The sequence below is a fragment of the Emydura macquarii genome, unplaced genomic scaffold (assembly GCF_026122565.2).
Source record: "Emydura macquarii macquarii isolate MOO-44397 ecotype Brisbane River unplaced genomic scaffold, CSIRO-AGI_Emac_v2 contig_1119, whole genome shotgun sequence".
NCBI classification, from domain to species: domain Eukaryota; kingdom Metazoa; phylum Chordata; order Testudines; family Chelidae; genus Emydura; species Emydura macquarii.
The window spans coordinates 16,587,114-16,612,646 of NW_027131256.1; the positions used below are offsets into that span (position 1 = coordinate 16,587,114).

At 40.7% G+C, this 25,533-nt stretch overlaps 1 protein-coding gene across 7 annotated transcripts in view; it reads left to right on the top strand.

Annotated features, from left to right (window-relative positions):
• The window catches only part of EPHA3 (EPH receptor A3), a 550,981-nt gene that overhangs the window by 146,837 nt on the left and 378,611 nt on the right, over positions 1–25,533 (top strand). For 4 of the 7 annotated variants that reach the window (XM_067546251.1, XM_067546250.1, XM_067546247.1 and 1 more), the window contains exon 2: positions 5,264–5,406. The gene's annotated coding sequence lies outside the window, so the exon portion shown is untranslated. Of the gene's footprint in view, positions 1–5,263; positions 5,407–25,533 lie in introns of those variants that run through there. The other 3 variants (XM_067546248.1, XM_067546249.1, XM_067546252.1) reach the window with 2 other exon arrangements.

Below are 25,533 nucleotides of genomic sequence, written 5' to 3' on the forward strand. Positions count from 1 at the left end.
ATCATATTTTTTGACAGAATTAATACATTCCCATGGATAGTTTAGACTCCATCAAATCAGCGTTTTCTGATGGAAAGCAATTCTGTCTGAAAATTTTCATCTAGTACTACTTACTTCATGAATCAATGTTTGTCTTATCTATTGGTCACAGCCCTGAAGATCATCTCTATGTATTTGCACGGCAACTAGCGCAATGGCACTGTGATAGTCATTGGAGCTTTGGGGTGCAAATTTCACAAATTGTAGACCAGAATAAAGCAGAAATTGTTTAGCATTTGCTTTTATTGGTAACAGAAATGAGCAGCAGCTTTCCTACTTGTTAATAGAATGCCCTCTGCACTAAAGTTAGGTAGGGATTGGTTTTCCCATCTCGCATATATTTTTCAAGAGTTTGGAACATTTTCCCTTTCTTAAATCTGGACAGAAAATCAACATTTTGAAAATATTCATAAAGTGAAACTTTTTTTATTTTTGCACAATCAAAACATTTCCTTTTGTTTGATCTTTTTATTATACTTTTCTCAGTTTGATTCATTTACATTTCTAAATGAAAAGTTATTTTGAACCCTAAACAATGTTTTTGTTTAAAAAATGTTAAAATGAAACTTTTTTCTTGATGTTTTTTTTTAAATTGGGAAGCGTCAAACCCAGTCTTGTTCCTAACTCTTTCAGTTTTGACAAATCTGCAGTTGTGATGGAAAAACAATCAAAAAAAAAAAAAAACCTGACCAGCTCTATTCTTCTTTAGTTTAGTCCCAGGCTCCTTGCCAGTCTGAGGTGTACTTTGCACTTCTCTGTGCAGAAGTTACATAAGTTGTTGAGTGGGTACTACATGACATGATCAGACCAGTATCTTTAACCTTTTAATGTGTACAGTATGTAGCATGATCACCCCTTTCTTCTCAAGAGTACTCCTCTTAATAGGCTGAGGAGTCACCCTGTAAAGTACTATCTTTATTTACATTTTGCTGCTGTTGTGAAGCTATTTGTTTTAATTTGAATAATCACCGGGTTCTGAATGCAACCATGGAACTAGTTTTCACTAAAAATACCTAGTACTTTAGTGCTTTTCATCCGATCATCTCAAAGAGCTTTACAAAGGGAGGTAGTATAAAATGGTGGAGTCTTTAAATCATTATTTGAGGGCTTCAGTAACTCGGTCATTGGTTAGGGGTCTATTATAAGAGTGAGTGGATGAGGTTCTGTGACCTGCAATGTGCAAGTGGTCATGACTAAGGCCAGAAGGGACCATCATGACCATCTAAAGTCTGAGTCTAAGTATCACCCCCATTTTACAGATGGGGAAACTGAGTCACAGATCAGGGATGTGACTTGCCCAAGGTCACTCAGCAGCCAGTGGCAAAGACAGGAATAGAACTGAGGTCTCCTCTCCTGACTCAGTCCAATGCTCTATCCTGTATGCCCCACTGCCTTTTGAATCATGTCATGCCCACTAATTACATCACACCTTTCTACCAAGTGACTATGTCCAAGTCTCATTATGAAGCTGCATCTCTCTGTGGGGGAAAAAGCAACTTGTTTTGCATTATATCTGGCTAGAGTCCCCAATTAGAGAGCTTGTCCTCCTATCAGTGTTTTGTAGTGTTGGTTGTACCTTAGGCTGTTATGCCGAGGAAGATGCATTGCCCCATTTGACCCATCACACAGCATGCTGAATGCAATATTCCTACTGTATTTAGCCATAATAAGGGTAAACTTCTGAAACAAACAAATGATATATGATGACCTCCATGTAGCTGACAGCAGACATTCCTTATCTCAGTGTTTCCCAAACTTTTGAAAGTTGAGGCTTCCTTCAGAAAGATGAAACCATTTGCAGCTGTTTTGTAACTCTGCCATGTGATGCATAAAGATGTTATGCATCTTAATGTAGGCATGTTCCATATCCTCCTGGGTAATCCTTTGTGCCATTCCTCTACCCCCACTTTGGGGAACACTGGCGTAGATGTTCATAATATGATACTTCCGCTCCTTTTTTTTATATACTTTGAATAGTGAAATACTTGGAATATCAAGATAGTTAACCATCATCATTGGCACTTTAGCTATTGCCCATGGAATGAATGGATTTTTTTTTTTAAAAGGCTCTCTGCAAACTTAGGCCAATTTAGGTTGCTCAGTGTTTTGAAAGTTTTTTTTGTTTTTGTTTTGTGTTTTAACAACCTTAATGGTGAAAGAATAATCTTTTTAAATGAAAGCTGAGTCTCAGAAGAATGATAAAGTAGTCTGGCTGGCTATGCTGCTCAAGCTGGAGGTGCACCCTACATTTAGGCGACTCAGACTTCTCCAATTGCTACCCCATTACATTCAGAAAAAAGTCTTATGTCTTTTTGCTCCCATTCCCTTTCCAGAGACAGTACCAGATCATAATCCTCTCTCCAGATAAAACTAGCGCAGCTTGCTACTAAACAGATCACTAAAACATAAGGGGAATTTAAATGTGATGGGTGGACGTTAGAAGAGTGAGGTGATAAAGATGGCTTAAATTCAGAGAGGTGTCTAAGTTGCTGTATCTTGCATCTGTTCTCCCTCCTCCCCACATCCTTCAAGTGTCTGATACTTCAATTTACTCCCTCTGGAATGACTTTGACTCACCCACTTACGAGCATGTAATTTACACCTGCTTTTTGTTCCAAATCTCTGTTTTTCTGAGCCTAAATTTTTTTTCAATTTTCTCACTGAGGGAGGAGAGAAGAATAGAAAGGAAAGTATGGCGTCTGTAGATATGGACTTATGTACTATACCTTTAAATGTAAGTAGCTTGTCTGTCTGCTATGAAGCCTGCATTTTGGAGCTATAGTTCCAAACAGCTGCTGTTAAAAACTAAGGACCAAATTCATCCCACGTGTAACTAACTCAGTGGAGTCACACCACAGCTGTAAACAACACTAAGTCACACTATGCTTTCTTCTGAAAAACTTTTCCTGCTTTTTTTATTTTAATCTAAAGTCAGTTATTCTGACTATGTGTGTGCTTTTGTGTGCTCAGAAAAGTTGTGAGGTAAAGTAGGTCATTCTCAATTTGTTTTCTTTTAACTCCTCAGCATACAAATGTCACCAATTTATGTTCCCTTAAACTTACTAATGTTTAAGGAACTTACCTCACCTTGTAGATCTCTGGATTTAGCCCCAAGATACGATGGGAATGCAAGGTTGAAATGATTGAGGTGGGTTGGAGAGGGCTTGAATGAATAGAGCAGATGGAATGGAGGTGGTGGGTTGTGCCAAAACCTTCACGTTATTTCTACTGCCAAAGAACAAAAAAAGCATCTTTTTTTACTTCACCTTTCCCTCTTTCCATGCTTCTTGAAATGTGACTGTTACTATGTGGCTGAATTAACTGTCAATTTCCAAATTTTTAAATTAAGCTCCTTTGAGCTGTATAACAAGGCAAATGAGCATGTAGTCATTTTATATTGGTAGGACTTAGTTTTCAAATCTTGTCGGCTTAAACTTTGGGAAATTAACTGTACCAATGGTTTCCAACCTTTTTTCATTTGTGGACCCCTAAAAATTTCAAATCGAGGTGTGGACCCCTTTGAAATCTCAGACCTAGTCCACAGACCTCCAGGGATCTGCAGACCCCAGGTTGAAAACCACTGAATTATACTATCTTTGATAAGTATCAGCCTGGATTCCATTTGACAGTCCAATACTATCTTTTATCATATGTTCCCTTTTATCTGAAGATCCCAAAGAATTTTACCAAGTGCTGCTGTCCCAACATTCCTGTGTTAGCATTATATCTTTTTATAGATGGTATACTGAGGGACAGAGAATGTATTTAAGTGGTCTGCCTGAAGTCACCCCACAGTTAAGTGAATAGCTAGGATTAGAGCATACAAAGCCTGATTCCCTGTTCTCCCCTTTTCTATCTGCCAGTTTTTTAGAGGAATGTTTTACCCATGCCCTAAAATTATCAAATTCTTTCAGCATAATTCAGCATGATTGATGTTCTTTCTATTGGGAGAGACCTTGGGAATAGAGGCAATGAGGTGTTAAACCTAGCTCTTGCTGTTAATATCAGTTCCCTACTTTCAGGAGCACAAACTTTCACCGTATTTTGACTCAAAATAATAATTAAGGTGAAAAAGTGAGAATTCAGGCAATTCTGTTTTATCCAGGCACTACCGCCCTCGGTTCTGAGTGACGATCCATTTGGCGTTAAGAGGGATTGACAAACTAATCTGCCTAAAATGACTGACCCAACTGTTGGCTGCCACCAGGCTTTTTTGAGAGATGTGCCTGGACCTGAACCACAGAAGTCACACTGTGACGTTTGGGAGAATGAGGCTGGAAGCCAAACCTCCCAATCCCAAATGTTTGGAGCAGTGGTCTCTGAAGGGTCTGTTACACGCTTCAAAACATCCTAGGCGCATCTGGGCATACGCAGTGACAGATGGATCGGATCAAGTACTCCGGTCACTGCTCCACTAAATCTATTTAAATACATTCCCTACTCTGCCAAGAGCCATGATGGCTTTTGAATCTCTGGACCATCTTCCCGTCAAACACATGAGGAAGGTTGACAGCCAATAGTGGGTCTCTGTGGAGATGGGAGAAGAACATGCTCCAGAAGACCTCTGTCCTCTTCTCCTTGTGGGAGAGCATAGAATTCTCTCCCACATACATACACTTTCCTTGGGTGAGAAGGATCTACTATTGGCATTAAGTTAAACTCAAATTCACATGAAATACGCTGTTGTCACCAATCTGAATTCTACAATATTATGAGTTTTGGGATCTATTTACAGAATACCTTGGAGATTGTTTCTGTTCTCCACCCTCCTTTTTCCCAGTTTCAATTAGGCAGAATTACTGAAGCATGAGTAGGTCCTCATAATATAAATGTGAAACAAGTTTCTAAACACAAGTGGTAGGAGTGGCTATTGAAACTCTTGACTGTTTATCTGAACTTGTTAGCCTTTTGATTTTCCTACATATTTTCTTTAGGTCACTATTTATATTTTCTGAGGTAATTTTCTGAGGATCTTAAGGTATTTCCATACAAACCTACAGAGACTGTAGACTAGGACACCTATAAATACTGTGCATGCATTTTCAAAGGCACTAAAAAAATATGTATTTAATAGTATGTCAGTAAATACTGACTGAACCAAACACACAGTAGGAGTTTGCACTCCATGTAAAGAGAACTTGCGTTAAAGGTCCATATGTTCAGGGTACTGTTTGATTATATTATTCCATTACTAGAAACAAAATATTTGATATTATTTTCACAGGCAAAAGGGTGGACAACTTCTAGCCAGAAAGTGACAGCTCCTGAAGAAAATTGAAGGAGGAGTCTAGTTTCATGCCAATGACATGTAACCACCAATAACATCAATTGGCGTTTTGCACTCCCATGAGGAAAGCAGGTTTGTGAGTAAGTGACATTTAAGCTCCAATTGCTGTTCTGGAATTACATGTTCTACAACAAACTAGGTTGATTTTGTATTGTCGTCTGGCTGTGTCAGAGTCAGACTGGTCCCCCAAAGTGCTCCTACCAATAGATTTTTGGGTGCAGTGTCCTACTGAACCCTCTACTGCAGATAGTCCTGCACTGTAGCATAACCTTTGGAACACTGAATCTTCAGGGATATCTAAAGATGCATCTTTGGAGGGTACAGGTTTTATCATTTGACCAGCTCCTTTCTTCCTGGAGTATACTGCAGTAACTTTTAGTGTTGTCTGTTGCTGTACATAGACTTAAAGGCAAAGTTTCATTCAGCATCAAAAATGGCCTAAACTAGGAGTCCTTACTCATTCAACATTTCCCATTGACTAGGAGTGAGAATTATAAAATTTGTTTCAATATGATCATTTTACAGTTTTTACAGTGAAGAATACATAAAGGTATTGAAAATCAAGTACTGTTTTCTCTGACAAATTGCGTCATCCTTGGTTTTATTCTTTTTCTCTCCCTCCAATATGTATATGGTGTGTTTACAGTAATTGGCTGCTAGATGAAAATAGGAACCTCTCTAGCTTTTGACAAAGTACTTGGAACTGCCTAACCAGTTACAAAGTTGGATGACCTAGAATCAGTGTAGATCTGTCTGGTGACAACAATAGGTATTCCATTCTGCAGTGGTAGCAGTTACTTAACCTGCCTTGTAATACAGTAATTTCTGCCATAGCTATCTGAATAATACACTTATAAGAAATTTGACTTTTATTAATTTAATTTATAATACTAGAATCAGATAGAGGAGAAAGAATTACCTTTTGGAGTCTTCCATGCAATATCACATCAAAGCAAAGTCAAATAATAAAATTATTATGAAATATTTCATTACATGCCTGTCTCCATTTCTGCAATAGACAATAAGTTATGTTCTTTCAGCTGTTTTGGGATCAAAGAAATTCAGCAGCTTTGTATTTGCAAATGTCATTTCCTCCACCTTTCCTTTTTCATAACTAAAAAATTGATGTAACTTGGGAACTCATAGGTAGAGCTGGTAGCAACAACTAAAGTTAAGGTTGTCGTAACTTTTTTTATCTTCTAGCTTGTATTTTTATTAAAGGTTTTAAACAGCTACTAGCAGAGTGAAACGTCAGCATTTTGTGTCAGATACAAGATCCTTGCATTACAAATACATTCTATAAATAGCTTTATTTGGATATAAACGTCCTAATTAAAGATCAGATTCTGTGGCCTTTAACCAAACAGTCTATAGAAATTCTGTGTTAAGAGCCATAAAGCTGAAGAGCCATGGGAATCTTTGCTATGTTAAGCCACATAATTTGGCCCCAGGTTATGCTGACACAGTTTTAAGGTTTAATTTTTTCTTTTTTCCAGTACTTATTTGATTGCTAAGAGTAGAGTAGCTTTCCCTAGTGCTCTCCTTTAGCTCAAACTATTCATTTAACTCATTTGTCCTGAATTTAGGCCTGTTTATGCATTAGCTAATCAATGAAGAACAATTTCTGATTTTCTTTGTATTCATATTTGTCTAATAGTTTGCATGAGTAATTGTTGGATTATGGGTTCTGTGCTTTGGCTATTTGTATTGTGTACTTTGTTTGCACAGTGTCACATGGCAATACTTCTGCTGTCTGTGGATGAATGAGCTGTTTTAAAAAGGAGACTAAAAACAGTGACTAAAAGGGCATCTGTTATAATTCATGAAACTTTTATGGGAGATAGTGTGGACTAGTGGTTGGAGCACTGGGCTGGGACCCGGGGGGGGGAGTTCTATTTTTGGCTCTCTCACTGGCTCTATGAGGTGACCTTGGGCAAGTCACTTCACCCTCCTGCACCTCAGTTTCCCCATCCTTAAAACGAGAAGAATAATACTGGCCTCCTTTTATAAAGTGATTTGAGATCTATTGATGAAAATTGCTATGTAGGTCGCGGTAGTTTGTTAGAATTTTCACAGATTCTGAGTTGGTTGTCTGACTTCCCAACTAACTAGAATGATAGCGTGAATCAGAGCAATCCAAAATGTGCTTTGGTTTGCAACAATTTTTGCAAATAGTTTAACTGTTTTTGTGCATCGCCTCTCCTGGAGGAAGTTCAGAATAGATTAAATGTGGCTTTTGGACCTTATTTTCACAAACGACATCTTCTCTGGGTGAGCAAGACCTGTTCAAACAGGTGCATAGACTATTTAACATAACACGAGGAAAAAATAAAAACCTGAGTGCAGCACTATTCTGACAAGTGTCATTGCAAATACAGCATGGTGGTTTTTGTGCTTAATACATCAATGACAACTTGTAACCTGAGCCAATCTATTAAAGGAAAATATTTTGTAGGTTTGTGTTTTTTGTTGCCAGGCTTATAAATACTATTGCATGTCTTAGAATCACATAGAGTTATTTTCTACTCTGGCATCCACGGGGGGGAACTGGGCCTCTTAGCTACACATGTACAACATTGTCTTGCACTTAAACCCTCAGTAACAGCTGTGCATCTCTCCACATCAGTAGGATTGCACAGGTGTAGCTAATTGGCACTTTCTAAACCATTCCATTGAGGTGCAAGATGGAATAGAATCTGCAGCTCATTCACTCTTTGCTGTGTTGGCCCTGCAAGGTTTGTAGCAGTGAAAGATAGGGCTCTGAACACAGGAGGACCACATCTGTTGATTAAGAAGGTGCTGTTTTTTATTTAGTCACTTCCCAAGATAAAACCATGCTTTAAAATGTGAACGAAATTAACTAAGTAGCCTACTGCTGGTCTAGAACTCGCTCACCATGGACACGGTAATTTTGTAACATTTCTGTAGCACCTATCAGTTGTTGAGCAAAGGGGCCTGCCCCCCCCCCCCAGTATCTTTCTCATCTCTACTACCACAATAGAATATTTTCTGGTGTCAAGGGCAACGCTACAGGATAAGAGTATTAGTGTCGACTTTGTCCCTCAAGAGGGGAGGTTGAACTCTTCTAGTGTCAAAGTATTGGGGAAAAAAAATAGCATTGGCCTAACATTAGGTGGTATCACAGTAGACGTCTCCGTTAAAGAGAGACATTGTTGGTCTGAGCAATAATAAACAGGCCTCAGAGAGCACAAGAATGATAGGCTACAGCACCACTAAAATGCTTTAAACCACCTGTTGGATCCTTTCACTCTCTTCACCTGCCTTGAGAAGGTGCTGCATTTGGCTTAGGGTGCAGCAGATGACAAAGCCGAGGTCTACCTCTGAACTTGAATTTTTTTTTTTTTTTTTTTTTTAAAGATCATAATAGTCTTGTCGCTTTGAGATTTCCCTTTTTACCGATTGGACATCTTTATTGATGGGAACAAAGGGAGAGGACTTCATACTGAGAAGGGACTGATATCATTGGAAAGCGACACTCTACAAATGACATATTGTACAGGCAAGCACAAAATGAGCTTTCATGCAGGGCTCTGTCAGAGTCATTCAGCCCTGCCTGAATGGACAACCCTCTTGTGATTTATCTTCCATTCATCAGTCAATGCCTAGTATTTTTTTCAGCAGTGATGGATAAGATCTCTTGCTAAATTTACTACTGCCTGCTGAGCATTGTTGAGCCTGAGAACTGAATGGAAAAGGGAATCTGTACATATCCTGTTCATATGTTGGGTTTGAGGTTATGAAACGCCGAGACATGGGACAAAATACAGTTATGATTCCAAGTGGTGTGTGTGGTTTTTTTTTTTTTAAAGAGAACTTTCTAATTTTGGCTTTAGCAGAGAGGGAGGAATAGAACTTGTTAATATAACCCCACAGAAGGTAGTCTCTCCAGTTTTAAGTATGGAAGGCAGTGTAACAAAGTCAAGTACTATATCATTTATATTTTAAAATATATGTATTTAATACTGTATAGATTAGCTGGTCTTGTGATACTTGCAAGATGAAGGTGGTAACACACACATTGCAGTACTGCAATCTCCATGAATTCTTTAGAAATGCTCCAACCTTCAAATGAACCCTCAAGGGTTAAGCTCAATACCTTCAACTATCTTGTGCCTCAGGAGCCTTCTTTTAAAAGACTGATTATATTCCATAGTAGTGCTGTAACAGAGTGGCCTTCCCCTTTAAGAGCCAGCAGAACTTGGGCCCGTCAGCCCTGTTCGGTCAACCCTGCCCTGCTACACTTAGAATGAGTTTGGACTTAAAAAGAAGGAAGTCCAGCGATGAAAGACCAGCTGGAGAGGAGAACACACAATCCTTTGAGGAGTGCACAAGGCACAGGTAGAGTGGAAGACTCCAGGTAGGCAGGCGTGGGGGTGGCTGCTCAAGAGAGACCAGAGTGCAACCCAAAGGGGCAGGTGTTTCGTACCTCAGATGTGGCAACCCTAAAGGAGCCTAAGAAGGGTGAAAGCTGAGTTGGGTAGAAGAGTGCTTCAAACTAAAGGAGAGAAGACAGGCCCTCAAAGGATGGGCTCGGCCCAGTTTGAGACTTCGTGTTTTGTTTTGGACTTGGATACCCAAGAAGATGGGCTCTTGTTAATGACTTCACTGGAGGGCCAAGTCCCTGCAGCCAGTCACCTCTACGTCCGGAGTAGGCTGAAAATTGTTGTGGGGAAATTGAGACGGAGTGCTGCAATGGCAGGTCTTGCTGCAAGAGGTCACTCTAGTATGGTAAGTCTTGTACAAGTATCCACAGAGGAAAAAAAAACTTTTTTCCAAACATGAATAATAGATAGGTTAGACAGAAAACCAGTGCTAACAGCTTGAACTTAGATTATCCTCCAATTAGTTTGGCCATTCCAGTACTGTACAGTACAACTCTCACAATATTCTTAACTTAATATTGAAATATTTGACTTGTTTGCACTGTAATTGAATAGATTGCCCATTCTCCCTATACAGGTGTGAAGTGTGATCAACTACCCACTCAGCAAGTAACTGCATCACATTGCATAGATTAGAAATGTAGCAGCTTGCTGTCTCCCACACTCGGACTGTTTCTCAACCCTATTTAACTTGGTAACATTTTCCAGGACAAAATGAAACTGCTGTATGTAATTCTCATGATCTCTGAAGTACAGTAACAAGCACCAGTGGGAAATTGTACAGGCATTTATGGGAAGGTATATTTTTCTCCCTCTTTTTCAATAGGAATCTTGCCATTTTACAAATTTTTTGGAAACCTTTGCCTGACAGTTAACATATTTTTGGCAAACACATCATGCCAGGCTGTTCTATCTTGATGTATATCTGATGAGAGTCTTAGGACTGAGCATATACCACAAATCTTAAGTGCAGCAGATGAATGAAAAGTAGAGACAATATCTATGTGTACATCCATTTTTTTTTGAATAGGTAATTTTTTTTAAAAGTAATAAGCATTTTATTGAGATCAGTGGCATTTCTGCTTAAATCTCTGGAATCAATGCAAAAATATGAGGTTCTCCTTGGGCATAAGAGTATCATTGTGAACATCTACAGAATTCCCAGTAGTTCCTGCAGTTCAAGGAAGTGGGTAGCTCAGAGAACTGATGGTATGAGTAATCTCACTGTCACTATAATCGCTCCAATCTGACCTGGTTGGTAGTGATCAAGGCCCAAATTTTCCGATTTGGCCTTTAATTTCTGTGCCTCAGTTTTCAACACCTAACTTCAAACATCAAGGGCCTGATTTTATTTTTAAGATGGTTTGGGAACCCAAAAATTGAGGCACACCTCATTAGAACCCACAATGGAAAATTTGGGTCAAAAAGTAGCTGCCATCCTATGGCTTATTGCTGGCCTGTATGAAATGACTTACTGGTTTCACCCCAGTACGTAGAAGACGAGCCCACATCAGAGAAGGCTCCACCAAAATGGGCAAGAGACTGGACTAAACTACACAATGAACCTCTCAGCCTTCTGCTTCCTCCAGGAGAGATTTGGGGGATGCTGACAGGACAGTGTGGGAAGACCTGCTGTTGGTTGGGAATCTGCTCTGTGGATAGACACTAAGGTAAAATTTTCAAAAGCATCTATCTGACTAAGGCCTTTGAGCCTCATTATAAGGCAGTGGGAGGTAAGCACTTTTTTTTTTTTTGCCAATTTTACTTTTTCATTTCCAGCATTCCTCATAGCACTTAGTTCTTGCATTACTTCAGTGAGCTGTTTGTGGGGTAAGAGAGGGGAAATTTTAAAAATATCTATTGAGAATATGGGCTATTTCAGATACTTAACTATAATGGTAACAGTAGGTGCTGCTTGAATAGTGCTAGGTGCAGAATCATTTAAGAAGATATTCAGGTTTTTTATTTTAGAAAGAACATATGTACGGTCATGTGATATATTTAGCTCAAATGAGTACTTGGAGAAGCAGCTGTTACAAGATTAAACTGGCACATAAAAACTTCTTCAGGTTTTACACAAATTAAAGCTGTCTCTAGATGCTCTTTTATTTTTATATGCACTTTTTGTGTAATTTTTCTAGGAGATTCTACCTTGGACAATTGACTAAAAATTCTTAAATAGTAAAGAGGAGGAGATTTCATGTAGCACAGTTTGATTAATCCAGCAGTCATCAAATGTATGGGGTCTCTCTGAGGATAGTGGAAGAAGGTCAAAGTCCACATTGTTGCTCTTTCACTTGGTCTTTTGACTAGACCTTGTTTATGTGATCAGCCACACTTACGCACAAAAGAAAGACCTGGACTGGAAGAAAGGTCATAGGAAACAGAGTGGGGGGGGGGCAGAGAATGGTTTGAGACATTTGTTCAGCAATGGATGATGACACTTGCCCTTGAGGGGACAGGAGGGGTTTATGAAGTTGCTTCTTACACTTCACAAAAAAAGATGCAGTGCTCCCTGGAGCCCTCGTTGCCTCAGGAGAATCTCTGCTTTTCAGTCTCTTTATTTAGGTCTTAAAGTAGCTTTGTGCGCTGCATTTTCATGTTTGCATTTCATGAGTGTAATGAAGGTGTAGTTGCTGTATTATCTAACTACTTAATTGTTTGAAGGGGTGTGTGGGGGTGTGTGTGTGTGTGTGTGTGTGTGTGTTCCATCAATTAGTTAACTTTTGTAATGGTAATTATTATATAAAGCTTCTGGACGTCTTAGGCATGGAGAATCTTTTTTTTAAAAAAAAATTGAATATTAAAATTTTATTGAAATAAATCCAAATTCATAAATTAGCACCATGGGTGTTTTGAGATTGTGGAAGAGAGAGTAGGTAATTGGTGGGAGGGAGGCAAAGTGCTCCAGGTGCATAAAACAGGATGAGAGAATGAATATTTAAATTCTGTCCTGTGCTTCCAGAGGGTGCAGACCAGGGGGAAGGGTGAAGGGGTGCCATAGGTGGCTCTATAAAGGTATGTCTACACTGCCATTAAAAAAACTGAAGCTGGCCTGCACCATCTGACTCTGGCTCACGGAGCTTGGGCTAAGGTGTTGTTTAATTGCAACGTAGATGTTTGGGATCAGGCTGGTGCCAGGGCTCTAGGACCCTGTGAGGTGGGAGGTTCCCAGAGTTTGAGCTGCAGCCTGAGGTCCAGCATCTACCCTGCTATTAAACAGCCCCTTAGCCCAAGACCTGCGAGCCCGAGGTACCTGGCTTCAGACAGCTGCAGGTTTTTAATTGCAGTGTAGGCATATCCTAAGTCATAGTTGGGCTCTCAGGTTTCTGGGTGGCCCCAGTGTAAATTAAAGCAACGGGTTGCTCTAATTTACTTCAGCCTCCCAACAATTGTCTGTAGGCTGTTCCCTAGTCCAGAGCAGCCTGGAATCTTCTGTAGTGTTCTGCTAGGACTGGACCCCTAGCATATTCCCCTGTACCAGGGTTTACAGGGGGCCTATAGCAACCCAACATAATGCCTGCTCACTGCAGGCTGCTGATGGCACACAGGCTGCTGCTGTGGTAATAGGAGTCAATTTGGGGGAGAATCTGTATCATGAAAGGCAAGGTGGGACACATTTTGAATAATGAATACAAGGTGAAATTCTCGGAGACTCTGATCCCACAATGGGGTCCACCTGAGTGGGTCCTATTCCAGAACTGGGGCCACAAACGCAGTTGGCTAGGAGAGCACTAGTACCACCTGTTCCTGCTGGGTCCCTATCTGCTTCCTGGGGAGAAGAGGGAAATGTAGACTGCTCATTTCCAACTCCTTTTGAGGTGCTGGGCGTCCGCTCTCTGAAATCTTCAGAGAAACATCATCATGCAACAATAGGGCTTGACACAAATGTATTGGAAGTAAGGCCAATAATTAAAGAGCAAGTAGTAGTGGTCTGTTCAGCTTGTGATTTACTATCTAGGTAGCAGCATTAACCATTTCAAAACTCCCAGGAATGAACAGTTTCATTGAAGCTGCTCCACCCAGCAAATTCTTCAGAGCAGCTCTGATCCCTTGATATTGAAAGATTATCTATCTGAACTGGTCATTGGAATGACACTGGTTTTTATTCAGTTCCTCTGGAGTTGCATGCTTGAAATTAAAGTGCATACCTGAAATGCAAATATCTTTAGCCTGTGTGTTTTCAAATATTCAGGGATCTTCCATTAATGAACAGTACAGCCATCTGTTCCCCAGGGCTGCTTTTAGCATATCCCTATGAACCATCACTCAGGCAACTGCACTATAGTTTAGGATTTGGTAAGAAACCTAGAATTATTGCAGACAGATGTGACCAAAGATCTGCTTAGTCCATCCCTCACTCATGGTGTCTATTAATGGATGGTAACTTATTATTAAGCCACCAGTTTCAGATTCAATATGAAACCTAATGGACTTCACTCTTTTCCAAAGGAAGTGTGTAAGTGTCTGCCTATTTACCAAATTGGTACTGGCAATTATCGCAATTGCTCATGTAAATCTGGCATTGTGTGTGCAAATGCCCCATGAGGATAACTAATTATCAATCACAGTAAATGGGCATACTAAATAGGTGCACAAATGGATGCTGTTTTGCAGGTAGGTTTGTATGCCTGACCTTACAAAACTAAGGGCAAATGAGTGGTGGTGATTTATGCTAGTGGTGTTTGCCTCATCTGACACACGGATATCCTGATAGCCAAATCGTCTTGAAAATGTTTCAAACGTGATGGGCTATATGCTTGGTTTTGATCCTTACAAGGCTATGTACTGTAAGTAACTATTGATGGGCTGGGCAATAACCTTGAAGATTGATGGAATTTGTATTGGGCCTCACCCTCATCTCAAATAGATACGGTAACTCTGGATTGAGAGTTTCATTTAAAAAAAATTCTAACTCCTCATTTGAGCTTCTGCATGATTTGAAGGGGGGGCTGACCTGGGGGTGGGAGGGGTGGGGACTCACTCAAGAACTTTGAGTGAGGTTATGATGAGGACAATGCCTACATGATTTTTTTTTTATTTTTAATCTAAGACCATGAAAGTATCTGTCATCAGTAATTGTTTTTCAAAGTAAATAGAAAACCATTAAAACTAGTGTGTGTTTCCCAAACAGTTCGGTGATATTTCAGCCTGACAGGTAAAATCATCATGAAAGTGTATTAGCATGGGCCCAAAATTGGTTTACTCAATCCTTGTGGTAGTTATAATTTACTCATTTAAAAAAAAATCCAAAACCTCACCTGGGGCAAATACAGTTTAGCATCTGATTTATGCTGTTGCTTTGGCCGCATCACCTGGAGTGGAGGAGGCTAGACTTGAGAAAACAAAGCCTGCATGGAAGCAGGGGCAGATGTAGCCTCCCAATTCAATGGATGCACTACACTAACCTACCAAGGGGGCGCTGACTACATGCAGCAGCCATCCTCCCCCCCAGCACCGCAACCCAGCCCAGTGTGCAGGTGAGACTGGGCAGGGGAGAGGGGGTGGGGTTTGGAAGGCAAGCCTGCCCAGCACACACCCAGCAGTGGCAGTTCCTGTCCTGTAGGGCTTGGCCCAGCTCCTGGCACCACTCAGGTTTGGCCTGGAGGCCCCTCTGTCATGATGCATGATCCCATGCACCAAGCTGCAACAATACTGAGTGAGGAGCTGGGTCCAGCCCTGCAGGACAGGAGCTGCCACTGCAATAGAGTGCAAGCCTGCCCTGCACTCACAAACACCCACATGCTCCTCAAGTGTCCCCCGTACACTGGGCCAGAAGAAGTATATGTTTGCCTGTTTATGCATCCTTGGGTTTCACGATTTCTGTGAGTGCAATTGAATCCATGAACCTGTGCTAAAACTGCCCCTGCATGGAAGCAATCTCCCCTGTTTAGTGACATGACTGCTGTAACATCTGGTTTTCTTCTTCCTGTATTTATCTTTAAGGGCCTCTGATCTTCTAGTTGCTCATGCTCGACATAATAACTTCATTGAGGTCAGCAGCAATTCCTCATATGGAGTAGCTGCAGGATCCTTCCCTAAGCTTGTAGAATGACAAAATAGACATTTTAAAATAAACTTTTAAAGTAATGTCTCAGTTAAGGACAAACACTTGGCATGATCAGCCTCCTCCTTGAGGGGAACTTGGGGAACCCACTTTCTGCTTGTCCCTTTATAACACGCTTATTATGCTCCCAGTAGAGATTAGCTAAAATCAGAATCACTTATCCGAAAATTTTGAGACCTTTGGATTATTGGCCCCAGGATCTGAATCATCTCTGCAGGAACCAATCTTGATCAGTGGACTTGCAATACCAACTCTGGTTTTTTCCATCTTTAGTTCACATCCAGTGTCATGTTACTAGTAGGAGGGACCAACACCAATATGTTGCATCCCAGCCCCTCTTGGAGTTTGGAGCGGTTGAGATCCACACCCCAATTTTCCATCTTGAGCTTATCTTTTCTTGCTAGACTCATACCACAACATAAATTATATTAACACTGCAAAGATTTATCAAGAACAGAATCTCTGTATAACACAGCATTTGTATGTATTTTATAAATCTCTTTTCATCTAAGCGCTTACAAATATTGCTTTGTTTTTAATCAGTTTAATGCCTACCTTTTTATCTCTAGTTAATCACCATTTCATATTTTGACCACATTCATTTTCCCATTTCATCAGATATGATGATGTCTGGAATGTCACATTGCTTTGCAATGTGAATAAATATAAAATATAGAAGGAGTCTAACTTATTGTACATTCAGAGTGTTGTCACAAAGACACCTGTCTGAGACAGCAGTGTAACTTGTGGGCAAGATGTTGAATCTGTCTGTTTAGTTCCTGTATTTTTTTTAAAAGGAGCATTTATAGTATATTTTAATTACAGCATGTGTCAGCAAGCTTATGTTTCATTACACCTTTTTCTCTTGGATTTTTGAAGCCACATTAGAAGGGGTGACAAACAAAATCTGTTGGTCTTCTCAGAAATCTATGGTTTATATCCCTGTTATCAAGACCAAACAAACTGTCCAATATCAGATAGTAGAATTTCCAGTCTCTTAGAATTAAAATATTTAAGCAAACCTTTCCATGAGCCAAAATAATAACTTGCATTGTAATTAGAACAGAGTTTATGGTTATTGTTGAAATTTACAGGATTTATTCATTAGATCCTGTTGTTGCATGTAGTTCTGTGAGCTCTGAATGCGTGTAAACTTTCACTGAAGTTCACAGCAGTTCTGTGCATAGATGGTGATATTGTTCAGAAACCTAAATTTGCTGCCAATGGAGTCAGTGGTCAAACTCCATGACTTTAGAGCAAGCAGCACTAGTGCAGTAGTGAGAACTCTTGAAATCCCACTCAGAAGTAGAAATGATTGAAATATACCTGCAGAAAAATCCTCTTGCACTGTTTTGGTAACAGGGTTAAGTTCGGTTTTCCCACATGCATTTTTGACTGGAGTTCTCTTCTTCTCCCCCCGCCCCCAACCCACCACTTTCCCACACTGTTTTCCCAGCTGACAAGGCTTGGAAAAGAGTGAGTGTGTGGGATTCTCCACACACTTACTCTTGGAGGAAGTTAAAGAATCTTCTTTCTTGCACTGACTTTGTCCCCAAGTTTTACTGGTTAGATAGTTTTGCTTTTTCCAAGTGTTGAAAGTGTTAGTTTCAGAAAGAAAGGAACACTATCAACCCTTAGCATTTCTCACACTTTTACTATTTCCCAGCTGACAGCAGCTAGGAAACCGTAAAGAAGTGTGGGGATAAACCCACAATTTTGAAAGGAGAAGTTTGAGGATATTTTTTTTTATGTGGTCTGCGTGGTGGGTGGGTGTTTGTTTTGTTTTTTGTTTTTTGGTGGTGGTGGTGGTGGTTGTTGTAGGGGTTCTTCTTCCCCCATTTGGGAAAAAAATTCAATTTTCTTCCAGAAAAGTTTCATTAAAAAACCACCGTTTCTGGCAAACTTTTCATCTGAATATTTTCAACCAGCCCAACTCAGAACCTACAGATCCAGTTTTGTCTCATACACACTTAGGCAGGTTTTTTACACTTTGAAAGCGCACAGTTCTGAAATTCTGCAGAAGCAAATGCTGGTTCTCTAAAGGTTATTTTCCCCTTTCTTCGATAGGGAGCAAATCCTAGTAGGTACAAGTGTGGGTTGCATTTTCTGCTCTGTTTGTTTGAAAGCACAATTTCTCACACTCTATTGATAAGTGTAGCATATTTAAAGGAGAGGTCTATGGAGAAGAAAGTTTCATTAATCATGAATCATTACACTTTGTCACTTGGCAAAGGGATACTTCCTCATTTATCCCATGAATGAAATTCGCTCCAGCCTAGGCTGCAGTAAGAAATTCTAAATTGCCTTGGCATCTTTCTGCAGCAGTTTGTGTACATGCCATAAAATGGCAGATGGCGTTTTATTAATGGCAAATGAATTGACTTTGAAAGATAGTTAAATAAACCAGATACAAAAAAAGGTAAGTAGGTACCAGGCAGACTTTTTTTCTCATTTCCTTCAATTTCTCAGCATGTTCACACACTAATTATTAAAACAGACTTTCAACGTTGCACTTGGACCAGTAACCAATGCAACCAAGACATAATAAACTACTGGCTTAATAAGAATATATTGATGTTAATGCTTAGGTTTATTTTTCACACAAGCTAATAAATTGCATCATCCAGGCTATGAGAAATATCTTTTTCTACAGCACTCTCCTTGGTTTGAGCTACAAGTAAGATGATACGTATCAACAGAAACAAGGTAGCATATAAATGTTACATTAATTCAGAACATGCCTCTGTACAGCTGAGACTGAGAGGCCAAGAGAAATGAAGCAGTAGTGACATATATAAATCTTATTGAAGTGAGGAAGTTTTAACGAAAAGCCTGTGGTTCTGATACAAGATCACTACTGTATGAGATAAAAATATATTAACACTTCAAAATCTAAAGTAAGAGCATAGCTTCTCCTTTATCTTCCAGTTAAGCAGTGATAGAAATGACCAAGTAAAAGTCATAACAGTGAACCTCATGCATCACAAACTTTATTAGGGCCCAGTCCTATACCAGCTAAGTCAATGGATGTCAGGCAATTTACTTCAGTGGTGCAGAATCAAGACTTAACACTACTCAAAGTTCTGGCCTTCCATTGATTTGCTCCCATTTAATATTCTGAATATAAAATTCCTTAAAACTACTTGAAAAGAAAAGCCGTGCATGAGAAGCCTCAAATACTTTTAAGGACAAATCCTAATCCTGTCTGTCCTAATAGCAAAACATCCCTTGAGTTTAATGAGATTAAGATTAGCTGTTAAAGCAGACAATACATCAAACTCTCTTTAAAGTTGTCCAGTAAATGTGGGGATTCAAGGCCTGTCCTAAAAAGCATCCTGACTATAACTGTTATACTCCTTACCGCAATGATTAGGAGTATAAGATTTTTAGGGTCCTGTCCCTATCCCAGAACAGAGTGTGACTGACAATGTGGTAGAGAGGGAGCTAAAAGATCAAGGAAGAAGGATTTCTCCTTCCTGGATGGTCTGCAGCTATGGGAAATTAGCCTGTGCTCCAACTGCAGACCTATAGTTTTTGTTGCACAAAGGGTGCTCAGCCCTCCACAAGATCCCATTAAGCTCATTTCCCTGTGCAACAGAGCTACACCAAATCTACTGATGTCAGACTCTCGTGAACATATGGAGACAAATCAGTAGTTACGAAGGGGCAAATCCTAACAACAATGTAGGATTGACCAGAAAAGAGAGATTCATCCCCTATTCCCTACCAATAAATATTTACCTTTCATTCTTCTTAGAAAGGTCACTTCAAGTACACACCACTCTCATTAAACTCCTGCAGAATCTGAAACCCAGTTTCTTTGCTTTCTGAAACCCAGTTTTTTGGCTGTACACTTTTAATTGTTCTATTAAAATTAATCTCATTCCAGGAGAAGCGCAATATAAAGGTGATCCTTAACTCATAAAGAAGGTATTACAAGATCAAAGTGTCTATTGTAAGGACACATTTTGGGAATCTATCGCTAAGTTATGAGGCAAGCAACAAAAGCAGCCTTTGCAGTAAGCAAATGAGATTTTTTTCATTCTGCTCATCAAGAATAAACTTTAATATTTTCACCTTCTCTGTTTCATGTAAGAGGGGAAAAAAAGATGATTGTTTCTGCTAGCAATCAGGGAAGAAAATGTCCTGAAAATCCCTATGAAAATTTGCTGATGTTTTTTTTTTTTCCAGTTTAATCAGATCTGTGCAGTGAAGAGCAATGTAGGTTTTACCAGTCATTGTGATAAATTACATTTGATTCTGATGCTAGATATTAAAATGTCACTTGCTTATTGTTTTATTAAGGTGTTTTTATAAGTGGAACAACATTAATTTAGAACAAACCTATTTAATTTTTCTAATGTAATCACAGCAACCACTTGATGACAAATCGATCTGGTTTCTTTAACCTGCAGAAATTCCGTACAAAGCTATCCAGTGTGATAGCATCACAGCCCAGCAATACAACTGGGTAGTTTGTGCTCAAATAATTTCCAAGCTCTTGAGGCACTGCAGAAGATGTTCCCTTTCCCAAAAAGCTTCATCTTATGATCTGACACGTAATGTGCTTGGGCACCGCATTGGGCTGTCACTTGTATCCCATATGAACACAATAGCTAATGAATCCCAGATAAGACAAGAAGGCAAATGGCATTGCATTAATATTCTCTGTAAACATCAAATCCAAGAGAGGTGTCTTTGGTAAGAGGACTTAATTTAAAGTCATTCATCTGATAAGAGGAACCAGATCCAAAGCTAACCTAAATCTTGTACTCATTGACAGACCACCACAGACTAACGGATTCATAAAGGAGCTCATTCACACTTTGGTGGTGAAGTACCCCAGATGTGTTGTCCTGGGAGATGTCAATATATTCATTGAAAGGGTGCTGATGAGAGATCCCAAATTCATCTCTTCCCTTGCCTCCTTAAGATTTTCAGAGGTCATCTCTGGTCCAACCCATGAAGTCGGTCAGATTCTTGACCTGATCTTCAGCCTAGATATCAAGATAGAGGCCATCAGAACCACTGTCTTGGATAGATCATCACCTCATTAAGACAGTGGTGAGAGACCTTCCAGTACCGACAAAAGCACCCCATCCACAGGATGAGGAGTCAAAGATCTGGTGAATCATTATCCCTGTATGCTATCCTCCACTGACACATGGGCTCTGGCTCTCAAACAACCACTTCCTCCACATGGCTCTCTCAAACCTCCTTGCTATTCTGAAACCCCATGCTGGATCAAGAGAGAGGTGGAAACTTGAGCATGAATACTGAGAAAACAAAGGCTGATTGAGACCAGATGAAACCTAATGAATTTCTCATTGTCTATGCTGAGGCTTTATTACAGGCCAAGAGAAACTTTCTCTCAGCCTCTGTTGAAACTGCCAAATCTTGTCCCAGGGTGGTAAACCATTTAGTCAATCCTGAGAGCCTATAACCTGTATTAGAATCAAGCACCAATGCATTCCAAAGAACTATCATGCTACTTTGCTGAAAAGTTCACAACATTCAGGAAACCTTCTCAAACAACCTGTATTCACTACACCTATACTACCCACCCACCCCCCAACAAGCAGCTCACTTTCATTCCCAGATTTCAGTATATTCACTCATCAAGCTCATAGAGAGAGAAGCCAAAGGCCAATCACAAGCTCCTCTAATTGAAGGTAACCTTTTAAATGCAGCACATTCTGAATTAAGGCCAGGATATGGAACTGAAACAGCTTTAGTGGCACTGATGGATGATCTCTATTCTCATCCTCATGGACTTCTCAGAAGCATTCAATGCTTTTGACCATGAGATACTGCTGTTTCAACTGACAAAGCCAGCAGGGGTCAAGGGTATTGCACTGAGTCCTTCCTGGAGGTGCAGTTTCCTATTACTTGTCATTGTACATCCCTCTGCCACTAGACCCCCTCACTTGGGGAGTCTCACAAGGACCAGTTCTCTCTTGGCTCCTTTTCAGTATCTACATGCAACCAGTAGGTGAGCTGATCACAGGCCATGGAGTCACGTGCCAGAAACACACAGACAACTTTACCTATCTTTCTCCACATATGACCACTATACCACCAACAAACATTGCCCAGTGCTTGGATAAGATCATCTCATGGATGAAGAATTGCTGGCTGAAGCTGAATGCAAGTAAAAGAGCTGATGTTGGTAGGCAAAGGAAAGCATTTTTAAGAATTTGCAGCCAAGGTGTCTCCCCTTTGGTTGAAGGTCATATGACAGACAACAGTATTCTGAACAAACCGTATCAAATTAATACAAAGTTAAACCTTACAGAATTAGGGTTAATACCTTTTGGGATACATTGTATTCAAATGCAATTCCATGTATCTTCCCTAGTAGGGGTGGGAGATGCTAACATACTTCCTCTGTTATCAGTCCTTTGACATTACCACCCTGGAGAGAGTTCAAACTGGATACTCCAGGGATCAACGGACAAAGAAAGGATTTTTGGACAAATAGACTGGCATTAAACAGGCTCAGGACCAACTTCTTGATACAGAAAATGGACTAAACCACTGGTCCACAAATTGGCCCCAATCCATAGGGTTGGCTTGGAAGGACTGAGCCTACTTAAGCCCCATAAGACTGGTGCTTGTTCTGAGCTGAAACTGATGAACTTTTAACCACAGGGTTGGAGGGCTGCTCCTGCTGGAATCCATGTTAGTGGAATCTCTTGTGAGCTTATTACCATGTGTGTAGGTTTTTTATTTTTAATGTTTTCTCTACAGTGCATTTATTTTAAGAATAACATAGGTTGCACAGAGAGAACGGTGCAGTACCTCATAAATGTTTCAATCACACCTGTTAACTGACTCTGAAGAGAGAGGTTGTCTAAGAAAACCTGCTTTTCATCTTTTCTGGGGATAACACAGGGCATGTCTATACTGACCGTGGCAAAGTCGCCGCCGCCAGATCGATCTTTCTGGATCAATTGAGTGGTCAGTGTAGACCCGCTCAATCAATCAGGAAGTTGACTGAGTAAAACCACACCCTCAAATGGCGTAGCGCTGCGTCGACGGGAACGCTGTACCCCTCGGTGCAGCTCAGTGAAGACATGGTGCAGAAGGGAAGCACAGCAGTCAACGTGAGTTAAACAAGCTACTCTGTGTAGTTTACGTAACTCCCATCGACTGCCACTGAATGTCCAGGTAAGTGTGGACAGGGGCCAGTGTAGGCAGGAAACTGTGTAGTGTGGGTATACACTGGTCAGAAGCCAGAGAGACTCATGTCTCCACCCAAGAGAAAACGGCTGGGATGCTGGAAGCCAGAGGGGGGTGCCTTTGCTGGGGAAACAATGGGGAAGTTGCCTTGAACTGTAACAATGCCCCTCCACAGTAGGTCAGTGGGGCCATAGTTTAGAAGTGCTTGTATATTCCTTGCTGGCACTAAGCTCCCATATAGCAGAGTCCACCGGTAACTCTATCCTCTCCAGCTGGTTAGGAGACTGTGCACCTAACTGGTGTCAGTGACTAGGGCGTGGGTAGTCATGCCTAGCGGTTAGAGCAGGAGTCAGCTCCCAGGGTCAGATACTAAGTCAGGAGTTGAATCTAAGGGTCAGAGCCCTTCGAGCGAGGGTTGTGAGACAAGGCAGATGCTGGGGCTCTCGCGGCTGTGGGTGAATTCTTTGAGCAGCCTCTGAACTGTTACTGCTGGGCCAGTGTGCTGACTTTCCCATCACTCTGGCAGTGTAGCCAATCAGGCAGCCTACTACAGGCCAACAGCACTCATTAAGTTGCCCAAAGACTGGCTCTGCTACAGGCCTTGATTCCTGGCCCCCTAATCTCATTTATTTATGATTTCATCACCTCTTGGCTCTACTACAGAATGGAGTGAGCCAGGAACACGGAGCCTTCAGTGCTTAGGAAACTCCATCTGTAGAACGCCGCAGCATATCTTCTCAGCGACACAGGTTAGTACAAGCACATCATTCCTGTCTGCTCCCTACACGGACTTCCCATAGAATTTTAAACTAATTCAAGATCTGAGTGCTTATCTTAAGTGTGCTGGGCCCATGATCTCTAAAAGACCACTTAAAGCTCTGGGATGGTGACTGGTTGATAACTGCTGTCATCTGGTACAATGGAACTCCTTGCACTAAAGATACAGCTGGGCCATGCAGCTGACAGAAATGTCCAAGGCTGTGGAATGAACCCCACACGAATTAAGGAACATTCCCGCCTTCCAATCCCAGTACAAGGCATATTTCTTTCCTCTTGCCGCCTTCTCTAATAAAAACATAGCAACATGTATATTAAAAACAAACGGAACCAAAACATTAAAGAAAAAAAGTGTGAAAATCAGACATTCTGCTGTGCACACATCTCCCCTTGGGGAGAGTACAAGAGAATGTACACGTGACAGATGGTAGTCATGCTGTTTTATGCGCTGTGGAAGATGCTCCGATTAATGGTGGTGGGTGTACAGAGTAGAATAGTCCATATTGAGGATTTTCGTTTGGCTGTGATTTACATCAAATGGTGTAAGCAAGTCTGTTTTGGCGCTCTGTCTCATTCCATATTGATTGGATTTATTTGATTGATATTAATTTAGACTTTCATAAAAGTAAATCAGGCATCTTCTCAAGATTCAAAAGTGCCCCTGCCATTAATTAAAAAATAAAAAAACGCCAAAAAAGAGAGCAGCACAACAAAACTCCCCCACCCCTCAGATCAACCCCACAGCAAAACCCTGACATGTATTTTCACAGGTTAAAGCTAGACGGGACCTAGTCTGACTTCATGTATTTCACAGGCCATTAAATTTCACCCAGGTACCCCTATATTAAACCCAAAAGATTTAGACTAAAGCAATTCAATACTCAGACTAAACTGGGTGCCACAGGCAGAAAACCAGGGAGACCAAGGTGCCACCAATGCCTGAAGCTCTGCAGTGGCAAGAAATTGATTGGATGAGAGATGTGCCGGTGATCCCCGTAGCCAAACGATACTCCATGCTGTAGAGGAAGGTGAAAAACACCCGCAAGTTCCCTGCCAATCTAATCTGGGGGTAAATTCCTTCCCTACCCCAAATCTGGCCATCAGTTTTACCCTGAGTGTATTAGTGAGACACACCAGTCAGACACCTACAAAGAAGATTCTTTGTACTATCTCAGGGTTCTGGTCTGTCCCATCTGCTCTCTTGTCTTCAGATGTGGCCAATCCCTGATGCTTCAGGGGCAGGTGGAGAAAGTCCCACAACCATCCAGATTATATCTGGCCAATTGTGCATTGGAGAAAAAATGTTCTTCCTGATTCCTGAAGGCAACCAGTTGATGCCTTGAAGCATGAATTTTGATTGTAATCATCATCTTATTGCAGAGCTGCAATGTCATGAGCACACTGAGGGTAATGTAGACCCTGCTTCCCATGGCCATGAAGGAAGGGAAAGAACAGAGGGACTCAGTCACAGATCCCAAAGCCGGAAGGGATCACAGTTACCATCCAGCCAGAGCCCCTCACACATGCAGGCTGTAACATTTCCTTCTGACACTGGATTAAAGTATATCTTCTAAAAAGAGGTCTAATCTCACTATAAAGATTCAAAGCAATGGTGAGTTGACCCTCTCGTAATGGTTAATTACCCTCACAGCTAGGAAACATTTTTGGGATGCTAGTGTAAAAAGTTAATGTGTAACAGAATTAATGGACATTTGCAAAGCATGTAAAAACCCTTAACCATGTAAACAATTGTACCAATAAAAACATATCTGTAACTA